This window comes from Fukomys damarensis, unplaced genomic scaffold, assembly GCF_012274545.1.
Source record: "Fukomys damarensis isolate Sample0158 unplaced genomic scaffold, DMR_v1.0_HiC HiC_scaffold_38, whole genome shotgun sequence".
In the NCBI taxonomy this organism is placed as follows: domain Eukaryota; kingdom Metazoa; phylum Chordata; class Mammalia; order Rodentia; family Bathyergidae; genus Fukomys; species Fukomys damarensis.
The window spans coordinates 25838553-25860337 of record NW_022900950.1 but is presented as its reverse complement, the minus strand read 5'-3'; the positions used below and the strand labels follow the sequence as shown (position 1 = coordinate 25860337).

The 21785-nt window shown below is 38.4% G+C and overlaps 1 pseudogene; it reads left to right on the top strand.

The window, feature by feature from the left end:
* The first annotated feature begins 661 nt into the window (after positions 1 to 661).
* Positions 662 to 21785, top strand: part of LOC104850519 — a 42737-nt pseudogene continuing 21613 nt past the window's right edge.

Below are 21785 nucleotides of genomic sequence, written 5' to 3'. Positions count from 1 at the left end.
TTGTGATAACTGTTAGGTCCCTATATAAAAGGATGTGTGTAACCTGTGGTTGTTTTTCTTTCTCACCAGATGTGTATGCTTTTTGAGGCTTGACCTATCCCCCCCGCAAAAAAAGTATATGTAGCAAGAAAATTTCAGAGCTTTTGGGGTTTCTTATTGTGGAGTACAAAATACCCCTCTTTAGACAGGCATACCATGATGTTAGGTGGTTTTATCGTTGGCTTGAGGGGAAGATAGTGGAGTGGTGAGCAGCAGAGAAAGAACATCTCTGAAATTTGGTGTCTGGACACTGGAGTATAGCAGTGTGAGGAGGAGAAAGAGGAAGTAAGTGGGTCTCCAGGAATGATTTGAGGCAATAACTGAATTCTACAGAGTGAGACATTAATGAAGAGGACGGAGGTACCAAGCAATGCTCTCTTCCATAGCCTGGACTCTCCATGAGGGAACAGCGGGCTGAACCTGCAGATACACAGTGACTACTGATGACCCTAGAGGCCTCCATGGAGAAGCACATCACTGAAATGGAATAGTGGATGCACCAGACTGAAGCAGCTGGTGAGTTGTCTGGGTTCAGATCTCACCTAGAAGAGGGTGTCTGGCTGGTAGCTATTTTGGAGAGAGGCCAACTGAGCTTGGAACTCAGAACAGCAGCTGTTGGACTATGTCTAGTGGCTTCTGGTGCCTCAGTGCAGGTGCTGAATTCAAGTCAGCAAGAGGTAAGGGAGTGGAGTTTAGTCCAGCAGGAGACACATAGACTATTGTAGACTCAAGGAACCTAGTTCCAGCCTCATAGCCAGAAAGTGGCCTGCATTTCAGAGGAACTAAAAGGGCAGGTTGGTTAACTGGGATTATCCAGTACCCCACCTCAAAATTGTAGCTAGCTTGCTGGAATTAATCAATTTGGCTCTGGACTCTGCCCACATTGCCTAACAGTGACTTCAGAGACACACCTTGAATTGGATGTTATTTTTTAAAATCCTTTTTCTTTTTCTTTATTTTTTCTTTTTTTCTCCTTTCTAGTTCTTTTTTCATTTTTTCTTGATTGTTTAAACAGTTTCTAATTTTTTGTTGCTGCTCTGTTCTTGTTTTTATTTTTTTCTTTTCTCTTGCCCACCTGTCTTCTTCACCAGTTTCCTAGAGTTTGTCCTCCAGCCTTGCTTGCTTTTGATCTCTTCTTCTTCTTCTATTTCTGTTTTTTAAACCCCTAACCTCTTTTAATTCTTCTCCTGCAAGGGTAAAAATGCCATATTAAGGACTATAATTTGCCATTTTTTAGGTTGTATTTGACGCAATTGTTATTCATCAATTTACTTTAGTCAAGGTGACATAATTGTGCCAATCAGTTGTTCCTCCTAGTATACCAAGATTGAGATTGCATAAGGGTCAATTAAAAAAATCTATAGGCCAGTGCCAGAGCTGGGCCAAGTAGGCAGAAACTTCTCGTCCCTAGTAAATTGAATAGGTAGGATCCTGAAACAGACTCAAGACCAAAAAGCTAACTACATCTGTAAAACACTTCTGAGAAGTAGTCATTTCCTAAGGGTTCTGAATATTAACAATAAAACTACTTGCCATAAGTAATTTACAAGCATCAACTCAGGAGTCAAACTTTTAAAAAAATGAGAAGACACTTAAATAAGATATAACCCTCTACAGACTTTCATCTCACCAAAGGCAAACACCAGGGGCAATGAAGTGGAACAACCCAAAATCCACCCACCTGGACTCTCTGAAGTTGCAACAGCAGAAGTAACAAAGCAGATGAATGAAGTTCTAGAAAAAAATAAAAGTAGAAATAATTTCTCATATAACTACAGAGGTGGTGATCAGAATGAAAGATATAGATTAAAAAAAAAATAGAGGATGCCTGCCTGCCTCACAAGTGCAAGGTCCTGAGTTGCATCCCTGCTACAAAAAAACAAAATCATAATTTTTTTTAATCTCCTGGATATCTGAATCTATTTCATGGATTCTATTTCTTTCCTATCCTAGGCATTCATGGTTTCCATCATATTTGTGAGTTTTTGTTTTTGTTTTTGTTTTTTGTAGCAGGGATTGAACTCAGGACCTTGTGCTTTTGAAGCAGGCACAGCACCACTAAGCTAAATCCCCAGCCCAAAGAGTAAATGGATTTTTTTTTCTGGCAGCAGGGATGCAACTCAGGACCTTGCACTTGTGAGGCAGGCAGGCATCCTCTATTTTTTTAATCTATATCTTTCATTCTGATCACCACCTCTGTAGTTATATAAGAAATTATTTCTGCTTTTATTTTTTTCTAGAATCTCATTCATCTGCTTTGTTACTCCTAAGTGAAATAAGTCACACATGTGTAAATACCGAATAGTTTCCCTAGTGTAAATAATCTGCAACAATGCATAAGATTCTAATAAGATTACTGACATTTAGAAATGGGAAGAAAGGAGCTAAAGGTGTAGGGAAGGTGGGATGGTAGAGGAAGAGTAAAAAGGGATAAGAAAAAAATGTGAGAGAATGAAAAGATGAAAATAAAGTGTTTGTAGATGGGGAGGGGAGGAGGGAGTGAAGGGAGAGCAGAGGTAAGGGGAAAAAATGAGAATCAAGACTTGTCATGTAGAGGTACAAGATCCCAACAATGAATGTAACTGTACTGTATCCCTAAAATGTACCAATAAACTCAATTAAAGCTGAAAAAAAAATCTATTGAGAGTATATGTAGCAGAATGAGCCAATGTGAGGACAGAATATCAGATATAGAAGACAGGATTGAGGTTAGTGATCAGGAAAATAGAGGTTTCTTCAGCATAGCAAGGAACCATGAGAAATCAATCCAGTGTGTGCTAGATGATGCAAAAAAGAATAAGATTGATTGGAGTCAGTGAAAAACAGGAGATAGCAAAAATGACATAAAAAACCTGTTCTCAGAAGTAATGGTAGAAAACTTCCTAAACAGGGAAAAAGAATTTGACATACAAATAATGAGGCATATTGGACTCCAACTAGCCATGAAAAAAAAATCTTCCCCAAAGCATATAATAGTCAAGATTCCAGAAATTCAACACAAGGAGAGAATATTAAAAGCTGTTAGAGAAAAGTAACAAATCACCTATAAAGGAAAGCCTATAAGAATCACAGCAGATTTCTCAGTACAAATCCTCAAGACAAGGAGAGCTTGGAGTGAAATCTTTCAATCCTTAAAAGAAAACAAGATCCAGCATAGATTGATGGACTCTACAAAACTATCCTTCAAAACTGATGGAGAAACAGGATACTTCCATAACAAAGAACATGTGAAGAAATTCATGACCACCAAACCAGCATGCAAAAGTGTTCCAAAAGATATTCTAAAAAGAGACAAGGATTACAATTACATGAACCCCAACAGAATGAATCCACCAGACAAAAGAAGAAATTAAACAGAAAAGGAAAAAAAGTCAACAACAGGAAAATAACATGATGGAGTTAATAAAATATGTATCAGTAATAACCATCAATATTAATGGTCTCAACTCACCAATCAAAAGAAGCAGACTGGCAGAATGGATAAAAAAGCAAGATCCAACAATATGCTGTATAGAAGAAATGCATTTAATTGAAAAACTAATTCATAGATTGAAAGTCAAGGGATGGAAAACAATATTCCATGCTGCAGGAACCTGGAAAAAAGCAGGGATAGCTATTTCTTTCTTTCTTTTTTTTTTTTTTTTGCATACAAAGTGAATTTAAAGCAAAGACTGATTATGAGAGATGAAGGATCCTCGTAAAGGGAACTCCTCCTTGTAAAGGGAACAATCCAAGAGGAAGAGATAACAATCATAAATATATATTGCACCAAATAGCAGGGCACCCAATTATACAAAACAAATATTAACAGTCATGAAAAATCATATAAGTACTAATACAGTTGTAATGGGGGATCCCAATACCCCACCACCACAAATAGATCAACTAGACAAAAAAGTCAACAATGAAATATTAGAAATGACCAAACTTTTTAACAAATGGACTTAGTAGATATCTAAAGAGTGTTCCACCCTACAACATCAGAATACACATTCTTCTCAGCTGCACATGGGTCTTCCTCCAAAATAATCCATATGCTAGCTCATATAATATGCTTGAGTAAATGCAAAGGAATTGAAATAACCCCAGGCATATTATGAGACCATAGTGCAATGAAACTGGAAATCAATGGCAAAAGAAACCAGAAGAACTTTTTAAAAAAGGAATTTAAATAACACCCTTGTGAAGAACCAATGGGTCACAGATGAAATTAAAGAGATCAGACAATTTCTACAATTAAATGCTAATGACAATACAACCTACTGGAGCTTAGGGGATACAATGAAAGCAGTCCTATAAAGAAAATTTATAGTGAATTCTCATATCAGGAAAACAGAGTGGGCTCAAATAAGCAACCTAATGTTGAACCTGAAGCTTCTAAAAAAGGAGAGCAAGTCAAGCCCAAAGCTCATATGAGGAAGACATTTTAAAAATCAGAGCAGAATTAATGCAGGCTAAGAAAGCAATACAAAGATTCAATGAGTTGAAGAGTTGGTTCTTTGAAAAGTTAAATAAAATTGACAAACCCTTATCCAATCTTATAAAAAAAAACAGAAGGAAAGACTCAAATCCATGCAATTAGGAATTAAAAGGGTGAAATCACAACAGATCCTGAAGATGTCCAGATCAATATCTACTTTGAGAACCTGTATTCTAATAAAATGGAAAAATACAGAAGAAATGGTTAGATTCCTAGATACATACCAAAACTGAATTAGGAAGATATAGAAATTCTACACAAACCAATATCAGCCAATTAAATTGCATATGTAATTTTAAAAACTACCAACAAAGCAAAGCTTTGGCCCTAATGGATTTACTATTGAATTCTACAAGAAATTTAGAGAAGACCTAAATGCTGCTACTCCTCAAACTCTTTCATGAAATAGAAAGGGAAGCAGTACTCCCAAATACTCCTATAAGCAAGCATTACCCTGATTCCAAAACCAGAGAATGATCCAGTCAAAAAAGAGAATTACAGGCCAATCTCCCTAATGAACATAGATGCAAAAATCCTCAAGAAGATACTGGCAAACAAAATGCAACAAATCATCAAGAAGGTTAAAGACCATGACCAGGTTGGATACATCGCAGGGATGCAGGGATGGTTTAACATATGCAAATCAACAAATGTAATACACCATATTAACAGAGCCAAGGACAAAAGCTATATAATTCTCTCCATAGATGCATAAAAGGCATTTGACAAGGTCCAACACCCACTCATGATAAAAACCTAACAGAAAATTGGTATAGATGGTCTTTATCTCAATCTGATAAAAGCCATCTACAACAAACCAACAGTCAACACCATACTAAAAGGACAAAAGCTAAAAACTGTCACTCTAAAATCGTGAACAAGGTGAGGATGTCTCTTGTCACCACTTTTGTTCAACATAGTTCTGGAAACACTTGCCAGAGCAATTAGACAAGAGAGAGAAATAAAAGGAATAAAGATAGGGAAGGAAGAAGTTAAATTATCATTATTTGCTGATGACATGATACTCTACATAGACCCCCAAAACTCCACCAAAAACTTTTAGATTTGATAACCAAATTCAGTGGCATAGCTGGATACAAAGTCAACCCTTAAAAATCAAAGCTTTTCTGTACACAAATGACAGACTCACAGAGAAAAATGAGAGAAACAATCCCTTTCACAATACCATCCCCCACAAAACTGAAATACTTAGGAATCAACCTTATGAAGGAAGCAAAAGACCTCCACATTGAAAGCTACAGTACTCTGGAAAAGGAGATTGAAGAGGATATCAGAAAATGGAAAGATCCATACTTCCAAAATTGTTATACAGATTCAATGTAATCCCAATCAAAATCCCAACAGCATTTCTCATAGAATTAGAAAAACAATCCTAAAATTCATTTGGAACCAGAAGAGACCTAGAATAGCAAAGGCAATCCTGGGCAACAAAGGCAAAGCAGGGGTACCTCAATCCCTGACTTTAAATTATACTACAAGAAAGAACTTGGAAGAGCAAGATGCAAGATATAAAGTCATGGGAAACCTGGCTGTTGAGATATGGACTTATTTTTCTGGGAGCTAGAAGCACAGATGCTACAGCTGTGATATCCCTTGTGACCAAAGTAGGAAATATTGAGTGGCCTTGAAACATCTGAGCATTCAATTTAAGGAACTGGTGCCAATTTATGAAAAGATAGCTGTGCAAGTTGAAGGGACCACTGCTTCAATCAAAAGTAATTTTAAGTGGCAGATCATGTCTCCTTGAGTGAAGAAGAACAAAAACCAGAACTATTGAAGAAATATGACAGAGAATCCAATCAGAGGGACAAGCATGATGAAGATGATGAGCTGATCTTTGTTGAGATGGAACATATAAAAGAAGATTCTGAAATTCCCTATGTCAAGGTGATTTCAAATTCAAAACCAGACATTTCAAACATTTGAAACAGGGTCATCCCAGGCTCATATTCAAGAAGAAAGAAAGGCCACCTCAGTCAAGACCCTGCTTGTGTATTTCAACCTGGAATTCATGTGACCCTAATAGCTGCAAAGCAATGGCTGTCCAGCCAAATTCTCAGTCTGAATGGAGATCAACAGATAGTCCCATTACTACTGAATCTTCATCCAAACTTGCTTATATAATGAGCTCACCAGAAGTCATTCCTCCTCGTGATACAAAGCAACATTCCACTGCTGATAAAAATCAATAGAAATCCCAAAAGATCAAAACTCAGGAAAGAAATTCCAAGTGTATATTCTCCAACCATGATCCCTTCCAGTATCTCTTCTATAATGTAAACATGTACACCATAAAAAATCATCTGCTTGTCAAACACTGTTCAGAATGGAACACCCTTTCCTTAGACTCATGTTAATGAAAGGCACCTTTTGTTCTCAGGGATAGAAACCCAGAAAATAGCTCTGAAGTTTTGGTAAAAAGAAGCTTATCAGGTCTAACAGGTCAAAACAAGAACTTTGAGCCCAAGACAGGAAGTCTGATCCTTTTATTTAGTGACTTTTACTATGGACAACATAAAGGGGATGGGCAGCTAGAACCAAAGACTCACTCAACCTTTCAATGTCTCAGCTGCTTAAAAGTTCTGAAAAATGTTAAGTTTATGAATAACATGAAGCACCACTTGGAATCTGAGAAGCAGAGGGGTGACAGCTGGGAAAACCACACCACCTGCCAGCATTGCCTTCAGCAGTTTCCCACTTCATCCCAGCTGCAGTGTCACATCGACTGGCTGCACACTACCCAGGAGCCCGCTGCTGTCTGTAAAAAGTGTGAGTTGTCATTTGAAACAGATCAGGTTCTCTTACCACACATGAAGGACCATCATAAGCCTTGGGAAATACCCTATGTGTGCCAGGTTTGCAATTATAGATCATTCACCTTGATGTGGAAACACATTTTAGAACGTGCCATGAAAACACGAAGGATTTGCTTTGTCTGTTTTGTCTTAAAATTTTCAAAACTGCAAATTCATACATGAATCATTGTTGGAGACACTGGAGGAAGATGAGAATTTTTCCAAGTTCCAATGCCTACAGTTTCTGAGTTTGAAGGAGGAAATAGAACACAAAAGCAAAGATCATCAAATATTTAAAAAGCCAGAGCCACTGGAAGGGGGCTGCCTCCCAAAACAAAGGTTATCATTCAAATTTCAGTTCACTCAAGAGGTACAGAATCTATTACTGTGAGCAGCATTGACTTTTGCCTGTCACATGTAAAAACTAAAAAGAGGAAAAATTCTAGATATTATGGAGTCCTTTGCAGCAGGGTTCTGTCTAAATATATGTTTTACCCACTTCCATGGATTCTAAATGACAGATATGAGGCTAGGCTATCTGTATGTCATGACTGATGCTAGCATGACATGCAGGGTCATATTTTACAGTGACATCTCTAGCTCCCTACTTTAAAGAAGCAATTCAGAAATCTTCATGCCCTTTTCTTTACTCAAACCCCTGAACAAAAGTAAACAATACTCTGATCTTTATCATCAGAGATTAATTTTTACTGTTTTTGAACTTTAAATAAATGTGTTAAATCACACACACACACACACACACACAAATAAATTATACTACAAAGCTACTGTGATAAAATAGCATGGTACTGGCAAAAGAACAGACCTGAGGATCAATGGAACAAACTAGAGGATGCAGAAACAACTCAAGACAGGGTTGGGGGTTTAGCTCAGTGGCTCTGCAGCCTGCCTTGCGAGCACAAGGATCCGAGTTCAAGCCCTGGTACCAAAAAACAAAACCTAAACAAGAAACAACTCAAGACATACTCAACCACCTTATCTTTGATAAAGGAGCCAAACACCTTCACTGGAAGAAAGATAGCCTCTTTAATAAATGTTGCTGGAAAAACTGGCTTTCCACATGACAAAGATCGAAATGACCCATATTTTTCATCACGCACTAACCTAATCAAAATGGATCAAAGATAAAATATTAAAACAGAAATATTAAATCTGCCAGAAAAGACAATACAATGTTTAAGGACACAGGAGTAGGCAAAGACTTCATGAATAAAACCCAGACTTCACTGGAAATACTACTAAGAATGAACAACTGGGACCTAATTTTATTAAAGGCTTTGCACACAAGAGAAAGCACCGACAGAGAGAAGAGACAACCCTCAGAGTGGGAAAAATTTTTTACCAGCCATTCCGATAAAGGACTATTATCTAGACTATATAAAGAAATAAAAAAATCAGAACCCCCAAATTTAAAGACCAAATGCAAAAATGGGCATCTGAAATGAAAAGACATTTCTCAGATGAAGAATTAGAAATGGCAAATAAATATATGAAAAAATGTTCAACATCATTGGTCATTTGTGAAATTCAAATTAAAACAATTTTTAAGAGTGAGATTCCATCTCACTCTAGAAAGAATGGCTGCTATCAAGAAATCAACCAAAAACAAATGCTAGAGAGGCTGTGGGGAAAAAGGAATTCTCTGCTGGTGGTGGGAGTGTAAACTGGTGCAACCACTGTGGCTATTTCTCAAAAAACTAAAACTAAAGGTTCCATTTGACCCCATATACTTCTTCTTCCTGAAAGAATTAAAAGCATCATACCACAGCGATATATGCACATCCATGTTGTAGAAGCATAGTTTGTAATAGCTAAATCATGGAAAAAGCCAATGCACATCAACCGATGAATGAATAAAGAAGATGTGGGTTTTTTATATAATGGAGTACTAATCTGACATAAAGAAGGTTAGCTTCAGACATTTATAGCTAAATAGTTGGACCTTGAGACCATACTCTTAAGTGAAGTAAATTAGACACACGTGTTTGAGTATCATATTGTTTACCCAGTGTGAGTAACCAAAAGTGGAAATAAGGACTGAAATCTATAATGGATGTTGGAAAATGAGAAGAAAGTGTTCAAATGGGAAGGGAAACAAGGGAGGAGGGAGATAAAAAGAAAGGAACAAGAAAAAAAGTGAAAATAGAAAAAATGAAAACAAAGCTTTTGTACATAGGGAGGGATGGGGCCTTAAGGGGGCAATGGGATAAAATAAAATAAACTTTATTTTTAAAAGTTGACTTGAGGCATCCAGCCAGTAGAGTGCACCAGCTCTGGATTCCTTATGCAGAAAATGTGCTTTTAGGGGGAGATCTAAAGGTTCAAAAGGCTGTGGCCCACCAAGGCAAGATACTTTGTCCCCTAAGGCGTTCAGCTTTATCAGAGGGTGTTTGAGCTGGACAAGGTTATAGACCCAGAGAATGTCTTGTAAAATTCCCATTTGGCAATTGACCAAGCAAAAGGATCAATAAGGGTTCAATGACATAATACCAAGGATGTTAGTCCTATCAGGTCATACCTTGGCTGGGGATGAACAGCTCAGAAACTATCTGGAGATGCTCTGTAAGGTCCCCACTAATGGGTTAGGGATCAACCCAGAGTCAGGCCTGTTAGGTTTTCCACAAATCCTCCCGCCCATGGAACCCATCTTGGGGTACACCTCATCCATCCCATCTTACTGTTTGAATATCTTCTCAACAAGTTCCATTTGCAGGTATGGATATTCAGCAATTCAAAGAGAAACTTGATAAATTTTTCAAGGACTCAAAAAACTTTAGCTGATGGTTTATCAGTCAAGGCTCTGATAAATATCCAGCTGCTTTCCAACTCTGGCTTGAAAAAGCACTCCATAAATATACTAATTTAGACATGGAGTGTAGGGAAGGTCAGATTATCCTAGCACAGTAGTTTTTAGTCAGTCAGCGCTACATAATAGAAGAAAGCTTCAGAAACTCCCAACAGAGCTTATAAGCTGGAATAAGTAATTGGCTTCTTTAGTCTTTAAAAACCATGATGAAATAGAGGACAAACAAAAATTGAGTAAGAAAGAGGCAAGTTAAGGCCATGCTTGCCCTAATGGACATAAAAAGCCTGCAATGCTAAAGGAAACTGAAGTAATCCAGAGTGCTATAAAGATTCAAAGTGCTTTAAGTGAAAGTGGCAGGCACTTGACAAAGCAGTGCCCTCTAAAGCCACGAAACCCTTGTGGAACCTATCAGAACATGGGTGGGGGCTTGACATTGGAGGAGAGACTACCTTTGTTCTCAGAGAGGGATGAGGTAATCAAATACCTGGACAGTGAATGACAGTGCCTGAAGAGGCGTGCATGGCCCCCACACAAGGATGTCCTCAAGAGCCTTGCAAGAGCCTTGGGTGACCCTAGATATAGATGACAAACCTCTGTGATACTGGTATGTAACTTATTCAGTTCTAGTTTCTTACTGGGGTGCGCTTTCATCTCATTCTAAAGCTGTTGTGTGCCTTTCAGGATTTAACTGGATAGCCTTTTACCCTGCCCTGAATTGCCATTTGGAAGATTTGCTTTTCCAAGCTGCCTTTATGGTGATACCAGATTGCTTCAAACCAATAATTTTAAAAAGATATACTCTTCCTACTTAGGGCCACTCTGACATTCAAACTTCTAGAAATTTGTGTCTTTGTTGCTACGGACCCAGCCAGCCTGACTCCATGAGGCCCAATTTCTTTGCTGGGAGTTGGTCCCTAAGCATGGTATGACAATACCCTGGGGAGGGCTGTTAAGCCCACTCTGGTAATTTTTAGCTGAAAGATCCTAATATACACCCTTACAGAAGACAATATTAAGAGAAAAACTATACAGGAGTTGCCATCCATTATTGATAAGTTTTTGGCCACAGGTTGCTGTAGCCATGCCAGTCCCTGTGCAATTCACCCATTTTACCAATAGTCAAACCATGAGAAGAGTATCACCTAGAACAAGATTTCAGAACTATCAATGAGTCAGTGGTACCTATTCACCCATTAGTAACAAATCCACATACCCATTTAGCACAGATCCCAGAGGACACTAAAATATTCTCTTGATTGTCCTTGATCTCTGTCCTTGATGCCTTCTTTTCTATCCTCGTGGATCCTAGACCCCAATATTGTTTTGTCTTTGAATGAGAAGATCCCAAAATGAGACTTCATTAGCAGTATACTTGAACTATATTCTCTCAGTGCTTTAGAAATAGACCCCGTTTCTTGAGTCCCCAGCATTGAGCCTCTGTCTCCTGCAAGGCAATATGAGGCAAGGAAAAAAAAAAAAAGACAGAAACAAGACTTAAACAGATAGCGGGGAACTGGGAGGGGTCACACTGAACTTGTGAAGCCAAGCGCATGGTGAGGACCACAAGCAACCAGGTCTGTCGGTGTTTAGTGATCATACAGGTGTGGGTAAGAATAGAGTTGAGGGACTCATGTGTCATCTGGTTCTATCAGCTGACACAAACAAGGCTTGCAGAAAGGAGGATCAGATAACCTTGCAGAACTCACCAAGGGTCAGTTATGGTTAACTAGTCAGTTGCTGAAAGCAATTAAGGGGTGGGCACCTCTGGGGAAGGACTGTGGATTGGAGCCCTGCAGTCCTCAGCTGCCATTATCTCACTAGATGCTTCACAGATCAAGTCTTAGACGTCCGCAGCAGCTATTGGCACAGAAGCTGTAGTATCCCATAGTGCCGCCTGACATGGTCCTGTGATAGCCTTCGGTCCAGCTCTGGGTACAGTATAGCCAATTATGAAGGGAAACTGCCTGCTTCATATTACAGCCTACTTTGACTTTGGTCGTGGTGGTCTGACACACTTGTTTGTGTGGGCCTTAGCTCAAGACCTTACAGACTCAAAGTTTAAGAAGGGAAACTTATTTCAATACATAGATGACCTCTTCATTAGGAGTTACATGAGAATTATCTTATTAAAATACTGTTAAGACTCATTTCTAGCCCAAAAGGGGTTACCACACAACCATTTCTGAAAAAAATGTGATATATCTGGTTTATGTTCTAATAGCAGGACAAAGACAACTGTCTTTAAGGAGAACAGAGGCAATTTGCCATCTGGGTCATCTGGAGTCTAAACAGCAGCTAAAGGTTTTCTTGGAAATGGTATGTATCAGCTACATATGGATACCCCATTTTTTAATAATAGCCGAACTCCCATATGCAACAACACTAGGGCTAGAAACCAAACCTTTGAGATGAACAGCAGCTGCTCAAGAGGTTTTTAGGGCCTTAAAATGGGCCTTGATTCAGGCCCCCAACATTAGGAATCCTGGACCTAACTCTTACTCTGTTCATGGCTGAAAACAGTGAGTAGCCACTGCAGTGCTACTCAGTTTCTGAGCCAAAAAATTGACCAGTTGCTTGCTTTTCCAAATGACTGGATGAAGTGACACAGGGCTTGCCTAGCTGCCTGTGAGCAATAGCTGCTATGGCACTCAGTCTAGCAAGCTTCTAAAATAACCTTGAGACAAAAGCTCTCAGTTCTAACTGAACACCAGATTAAGGCTTTGTTAGAACTCAAGGGACATCTGTGGATGAGTAATTATCAGGCTGTCCTTCTTGACAACTCAGATGTCTCTCTTCAGTCTTGCACATTCTAAACCCAGCCATTTCCTCACACCTAACCAACAGGTAGAACATGAAGGTGAACAAACGATCACCAGAAATTATGCTAGCAACCCTGTTCTGAGGGACCAGTCACTGACAGGGATGGCTAGTGCGTGATTCACTGATGACAAGTTTCATAAATGGTGGCATTAGGATGACAGGTCAGAACAGACGTTGGTGGTAGCCTCAAGCCTTAAAAAAGAGGGATCACAAATCTTATACATCTGTGAACCAGTGGATGACCACACACACACAAAAAAGACAATACCAATCAACCTGTTGAACCAGATAAGTGAAATGTATTGTTTTAAGTAAATTGTGTGGCTAGTCATGCTACACTTGAGGCCTTTGTCCCAACTTCTTTTGGTTCTTTTCTGTTTCTTTTGGGATTCTTCTGGATGATTAAAACACTGCCTTAAGTACAGATAATAAGCAATAATTGCTTACATAAAACCTTAATGCTCATCACATCTTTCTTCTATCATCAATAGCTACTTAGGAACTTGACAGACAGCCTAAATAAATTTCCCCAGAATATCGCCACCCTTCAAGATCAAATAGATTCACTAGCAGTGATGGCCATGCGAGGGGACTAGATCTCGTAACTGCTGAAACAGTTTGCCTCTGAAAGACAAATGTAGTTCCTATGTCAACTGGTCTAAAATAGCAAGGGATACAGAACAGAAGCAGGCTGACAATACTTCTAAGATTCACCAGAAACTATCTAAGTCATGTATGTCCTAGCCAAATATCTAGAATTGAGTCTTGGTTACTATCCAAATATAGCTCTTATTAATGCTTCCTGTAACTGCACAGTTTAGATCCTACATATTTCATTTCTTAGTCAAATTTGTTTCTTCTTGTTTGACAGCCATTAAACTATTGGTGATGCCCTAAGTCCAAGATCAAAACCTGCCTCCATATCTATGGCTCATCAGAAATTCTCAGAGGAGGAGTACAACTCTCTTGACCACTTGGATCAGACAAGTTGATAAGGCCAGCACTCCTATTCAGCAGAAAGTTGCCATGGAAAATTTTTATGGTTTATATCTAGATATCCTCCCAAAGCTTCATGCACCTATTAAGTGGGGTTTTTCGCAGCTGGCTGGATCTAGGCTGTATGATACTAGGATTAAGGGTGTGTGGTACTGGATTAGTGCTCTGATTGATTTAGCATAGTTGTGGATGTGGATAATGGGAAGGCCCACCCTGGGTGTGGGTGACACTACCTAAAAGGCTTATATTCTAGATGGGCTAAAAGGAAAAGACAGGCTTGCTGCTTGTAGCTTCCTGCCTTCTGCCTGCCACACCATAAACTGTTTCTTCTCTCTGATGCCCCTCTGCCATGCCACCCCACCTTAAAGACAGCCAGTTATGGACTGAAACCTTTACAAACAGAGCTAAAATGAACCTTTTCTCCTTTAACCTGTGAATGTTGGGTGTTTTGTCCAAACAATGAGAAAAGTAACAAAGACAAAGGTGGACCTTCCTCAGCAAACCTTAATGATTTTCTAGGACCTGGTCTCTCAGAGGGGAATAGTGTAGGTAACACAATTGGGCTGGGAGAAAACTTCCCCCTACTCACTTGGATTTTGGCAACTTCTCAAGGCCAATTCACCTTCTATTGTTTTGAAAGAAGTAAAAAAATAACCTAACAAGGACCCAGAAAGTCTCTAAGTCTTCAGGCCAGAGCACATACATGATAGATCTGATGGCCTGACCTTCAGTAACTATTTCCCCACTCAGAACTCATTAAAGGTTCATAAATATGGACTGCATCTCATGTATGTAATTTAATCAGAGTGAACTCTGGGACAGGTACACATGCTGGAAGCTCCTGAAATGACTCAGCACCCTGTCAATCATTCCCATTGATCTTACCTAGAGACCTAATGAGAGGCACCCAGGCTAGGGTGCATATCATTTAAAATCTAAAAGCCTGATTTATCTGTGTGCTTTTTATTTTCCTGTCACCTCAGCATCACTTTTCTGTTTGTGCCACATTTTTGTTTCTTTTGGCATGGATCTGCCTTGATATATCTTCCCATTATCTTCAATAAATGTAGCTACTTTTTCTTTTACCATTGCATGAATATTTGCAATTCTTCACTTGTCATACATAAGATCCTGGAATCTATCTGTTGGGTCCACATTTGGTATCACTGTGATGCATTCTCCAGGTGGTCTGATGAAAGGTCTTACTGGTGTGTGTCACTCCTATGCCTCAAGGTGAGGTGCTTCTCCTTTTTTTATGATCCTGGGAAGGAATTTCATCATTCATAAATCTGGTGTGTCTAATAAGCTTACAGGCTTGATTTTCTCTGATGTGCCCCTGATTTGATAAGTTTATAGGTCATAGTTTTTTGTTAGTGTGATTAATTTGCCAATTTATGCCTTATGACAGTGCTGGGTAACTGGGGGTTGTTCTTTTCTGTAAGTTTGCTGTGTCTGACAACTGGTGGATATCTGTTTCACAGATGAGTTACTAACTCATCCTGCCTCAGTATTTGTACTCAAAAGGGAACAAACCACTGTTTTATAAAATAGAGTCACTCTGAGCAAAGATTAGCCTGCAAGCTACTGCTCTATACAACATGGAGCAACTCACAGCAGGGCACAACCTGCTCCACAGTTTTCCAAAGCAACTGTACCAGTTTACCTTTCTACCAGCAATGAATAAGGGCTCCAATTTCCCACTCTGGACCAGTGGTGGTGAACCTATGGCATGTGTGATATTTGTCTTTCTTTTAAGGTAAAAGATGTTAATGTATGAGGGTTTTTTTGTTTGTTTGTTTGTTTGTTATTTTTCTTGGCTTTTTGAGACAGGGTCTTGCTATGTAATTCAGGCTGGCCTTAAACTCACTATGCAGCCATGGCTGGCCTCAAACTAAAGCAATCCTCCTGTCTCAACCTCCCAAGTGCTGGGATTGCAGGCTTGCATCACCATACCAGACTATGAGTTGTTTATTCTCAACTAAAATCTCAGTATTCGGGTTTAATTGCAGTGTTGGCACTTTGCAATAAATAAGAGGGCTTTGGGTGGTAGTCTGGATACTTGGCTCTAAAAGGTTTGCTATCACTGCTTGGAATGACCATTGTTATCTGTTGGTTTTGTTATAGCTATCCTAGTGGTTGTGTAGTGGTATCCCATTGTGCTTTTAACTTGAACTTTCCTAAAAATGGCCTTATCATTGATAATAAGCCTCTTTTTATGTGCTGATAGGCTATTTTCATATCTTCTATGAAAAAATATCTCTTCTCTTCACCTATGTTTAATTAGATTATTTGTTTTTTAGTATTAAGTTGAGAAATCTTTATTCTAGATACAAGTGCATAATCAGAAATATGGTTTCCAAATGTTTGTCGTACCTGGAATATGTTGTTTTCAGTCTCCTAATGGTATCCTTTGAAGCACAAAAGTTATTTTTTTTTTTTGAGACAGGGTCTCACTATGTAGTTGAGACTGATCTTGAACTCATTACATAGCCCAGGCTAGTCTTGGACTCACAGCTATCCTCCTGCCTCAGCCTCCTGAGTGCTGGGATTATAGGTGTGTACCACCACACCGGGCTCACAGAAATTAATTTTGATGAAGCACAATTTATTTTCTGTAGTCACTTATCCTTTTTGTCTTACATGAAGGTCTTATTTAACTCAAAGTCATGAAAACTTACTTCTATATTTCCTTCTAGATATTTCATAATTTAACCTTCACATTAGGCCTATAATTTATTTTAAATTTATTTGTGGATGAGGTAAGAAGAAAGGATTCAATTTCATTCATTTGTATGTGGATACTAAGCTGTTCCAGAACCTTTTGTTGAAAAGACTATTATTTTTCCATCGAATTGCCTTGACACCTTTATAAAAAAAATCAATTTACCAGACTTGGGGTAGCTCAGTGGTAGGGCACTTACAGAGCATGTGTGAAGTTCTGGGGTTTGAACCCCAAAACCATAAAACAAAAATTAAATTGACCACAGATTTAAAGATTTATTTCTGGACTCTCACTTTTATTAGTCTCTACATAGATCCTTTGCCATCCATTCTCGTTTAGAGATGACACCATAAGCAGCCACCTAGAAGTTCTGCTTGGTGTTTGTGGGTTTACCTGTGTATTTTTCACTTGGGTAATTCTGTATTTGGCTATACTTTCCTGCTAGTGGCTTTACACTGCAGTGCAGGCCTTCTATGGGCCCCAGGCTGCAGGCTGCACTCATAACACAAAGCTTCTGCTCTCTAGCTTGAGTCATCCCCTGCCTGGGCTTCTCCATTAGCTGTGTTCTCATTTTCTTGTTAGGACTCTCAGTGCTTGATATCTTCCTGAAAAATGGCACCCCATTACTCAGTCTCTTTCACTACCAGAGTATTTATGATCTTTGGGAAGTTCTCAGCAAAGATGAGCATAAACTAAAAAGATTTCCATAGATTTCCTGACTCTACACATGCACAACCTCCCTATCCATAACCTTCACTGACAAGATTCCGTGACCAGAATGGTACATTTGTTAGGATCAAAAGACCTAGACTGATACATCATCACTGAAAGTCCATAGTTGACATTAGGGTTCATCCTTGGTGTTGTACAAATGTATTAATTAATCTACCATAATAGTACCATACATAATAATTTCACTGTTCTAAGTATCCCAACCCATCCCTCCCAACCTCTGGCAACTACTGAAAAAAATACATATGCATGCATCCTATTCAGGTTTTCTTTTTCATTTAGTAATTATATTTGAGTTTTCTTTGTGGATTTCCTTAACTTGATTGCTCATTTCTTTTTATAGCCTAATAATATTGCCTTGCCTGTGTGTCCCACAGTTTATTTGACCATTCGTCTACCAAAGGACATCTGGTTTGCCTCCACGTTTTGGCAATTATACATAAAGCTATGAATATCTATTTACAAGTTTTATGTTGACATAAATTATAAATACCTCTGGGGAAGTATCAAGGAGCACAGTTACTAAATTATATGGTAAGAGAATCTTTAGTTTCATAAGAAACTGCCAGCCTGACGGAACCATTTTGCATCCTCACCAGCAGTGTATGAGAGTTCTCATTGCCCCACATTTCTTCAAACATACACAGTAAGTCCCCGACTTACAAACATTCAACTTTCACAGATATGAGTGGACCTCACATTGTGAATATTCATAGATGTTAATAAATCACAGAAGTAGCTCACATATCTACCATTTTAAGGTAAGTAAAAAAGTAAAAATAGTTTGCTTACAGTTATACTGTAATCTACCACCATTTTAAGGTAACTGTAAAAGTAAGAATACTTTATTTACAATATTTGTGTGTTTTTTATGTTTTATATTGTATATTTGTGTCAAAAGTGTGTAAGATTCTCTGTCAGACTTATGAATGAATTCAACTTACCAACGTTCTCCTGGAGCAGAGTTAATTTATAAGTTGGGGAGTCATTGTAATATTGTCAATGTTTTAGATCATTCTCACTTTAACTTCCTAACAATATATGATGTTGGACATCTTTTTATATGCTTACTTGATCAGTTTGTACATCTCTGTTTCAGTGACTCTTCAGGTACTTTATTTTTATATGAGGTTGTTCATTTTATTATTGTTGACTTTTAAGTGTTCTTTGTATATTGTGAATAACAGCCCTTTATCATATGTGCCTTTTGCAAATATTTTCTCCCATTCTGTGGTTTGTCTTCTCATCCACTTGCCACTGATTTTTTTGTATGTTTCTTTCTTTGTTTTTTGTTTTTTTGAGGCAGTCTCCCTTTGTTCTTCAGGCTGGCCCTGAACTCACTATGTAGCCCAGGATGACCTTGAACTCATGGCAATCCTCCTGCCTCATCCTCCAAAGTGCTGGGATTACAGGTGTGTGCCATCATGCCTAGCTCTTATCATTGTTTTGCTTGGCAGAGGTTTTAAATTTCATTGAAATCCAATTTAAGAGAGTCAAAGAGCTTCCATCTTGACCAGGTAAAGTCTCAAAATTATGGACCCCCTGTAAGCTGGGAATGAAGGAATCAGAGAAGCCACATGGACTAGCTCAATCAAGCCTTGCCAAAATCATAGGCCCTAGCAGTCACAGGAAAGATTTCAAAGATACAACTCCATCTCCAGAGATCAGCAATTTCCCCCAACAAGCCCATAAAAATCCATAACGTAAGAGTCTGTAAGAGAGGTACTGCTCTGATGTTTGCCGGCCAGTAGTCCCTCTCAGGTTTTGATCCTAATAAAGCCTGTCATCTACTAAGGGGCTCAATTCTTTTTTCTTTCTTCCTAACACAACTTATCAAGTATCCCTTTCATGGATTGTGCCTTTAACAGTGAATCTAAAAATCATTGCTTTACCTAAGGTCATTTAGATTTTTTCCTATGTTATCTTCTATCTTTATAGTCTTGCATTTTACATGTAGTCTATAATATATTTTGAGTTAATTTTGGTGAAGGGCATAATGTCTGTGTCTAGGTTTATTTATTTTTTAATGTGTGAGTTTCCACTTGTTCAGCACCATTTATTAAAAAAGCTATCTTTGTGCCAGCTGTAGTGGTGTGCACCTGTAATCCCAGAACTGGGGAGGCTGAGACAGGAGGGTTGCTGCAATTTCAAGGCCAGCTTGGGCTATATACAGTGAGTTCAAGGCCAGCTGGAAATATATAGCAAGATCCTGTTTCAAAAAACAAACAAACAAACAAAAAACGGGGCTGGGATGTAGCTCAGTGGCACTGTGCCTGCCTTGCCAAGTGCAAGGTCCTGAGTTCAATCCCCATTACTGGGGGGAGGGGAGATCAATTGGCCATATTTATGAGTCTATTTCTGGGCTTTTGTTATATTGTCTATTTAAAATGTCCTCCAAAAGTTTCTTGGGTTCTGAGGTGGGGCTTTTGGAAGGTGATTGTATCATGTGGGCTCTGTGCTGATTAGTGGATGCATTTATCAATGAGTCCATAACTGAATGTGCTGTTAGGAAGTAGGGCCTGGCTGAAAATGGGTCGCTGAAAGCATAATTAGAAGAGTATATTCTTGTCCCCACCCCACCCTTCTTTCTCTCTCTTCTTCCTGGTTGGAATGGATTGACCTGCTTTTCTCCGCTATGTCCTTTCACCATGCCATTTTTTCCTTGGGCCAGCTGGCCATGTGTGTACTAAATCCTCTGAAACCATGAGCCAAAAAAGAACCTCTCCGCCTTTAAGTTACAGGTCTTGGGTATCTTGCCCGGGTAAGATAAAAGTAACTAATACGGCTCTCTATCTATTTGTTTGTTGTTTTCTCTTAGAAACAGGGTTTCACTATGTTGCCCAGGCTGTCTTAAAACTGAACTCCTGATCCTCTTGCCTCAGCTGTGCCAAAGGCTGGGACTATACACGTGGCTTGGACTCTCTATCCTATTCCTGGGATGCTTTTGTGTATTCTGTTGACTCTAGTATACTCTCTTGATTACTGTGGCTTCATAGTGAATCTTCAAGTCTTGTACTGTCAGTGCTCCAATTTTGTTCTTCAATATTGAGTTGTTTTTCCAGGGTCTTTTATCATTCTATAGAAATTTTAGAATTGATTTGTCAGTATCCACAATTGGAATTGTATTAAATTTATACATCAGGTTGGGAAGTACTAACTTCTTGGTAATATTGAGCCTTCCTCTTTGTGAACATGGGATAGCTCTCCACTTATTCCATTCTTCAATATTTTTATCAGTTTTATAGTTTTTATCATATCAATTTTGTGTATTTTGTTACATTTATCCTGAAGGATTTCATTTTGTATTACCATGCTAATGTAAATAATAAAATTTAAATTTTTAAATTCCACTATTTCATTGTTATATATAGGAAAATGACTGACTTTTCTTCATTGACCTTGTAATGTATTACCTTGCTATAAATGATTATTATATCCAGCAGGGTTTTATTTACTCTTTCAGAGTTTCTACATAGACAGTTGACTCATCTGCAAAGGCAGTTTTACTTCTTTCTTCTCAATCTATTTAACTTTAATTTCTTTTTCTTGTCAAATTCCACCTCTATCACTAGTTTACTGAGTTTTTATCATGAATAGTTATTCAATTTTTGTCAAATAGTCTGTCTGTATCTAATGATATGATCATGTGATTTTTCTTTAACTTCTTATAGTGATAAATTAAGTTTCAAATGTCAAACCAGCTTTGCATATCTGGGATGAAATACTACTTGATTATGTTATGTAACTCTATATATCACTGGATCCAATTTGCTAATATTTTGTTGAAGATTTTGGCATCTATGTACATAAGAGATCTTGGACCTTAGTTTTCTATTTATTTATTTATCTATGTGGGGTTTTTTTAGACAGGGTCTCACTATGTAGTTCAGACTGGCCTTGAACTTGGTATGTAGCCCAGGTTGTACTCAGACTAGAGGCAATCCTCCTGCCTCAGCCTCCCAAGTGCTGGAGTTACAGGCATGTGCCACCATTCTGGCTTTTTAAAATTTATTTTATCTATTTATTTTTTGGGGTGTACCAGGAATTGAACTCAGGACTTTGTGCCTGCAAGGCAGGCGCTATGCCACTGAGCTAAATCCCTGGCCCTTTAAAAATTTATCTTTAATTTAAAACACTATTACAGTAAAAGACATGCTGCCATTCACCCCCCTCAAAATACTTCCCCTTGATTCAAACACACTTATACCATTGTCCTTGTTTCTTTTTTTTTTAATGTATATGATGATTACATTCTTTGTGAGGAGTTTTATATGTACATAACACATCTTACTTCTTTTTATTCCTCCTTCCCCCATATTAATAGCCCTTACTATTTTAGCCTGGATGGATCAC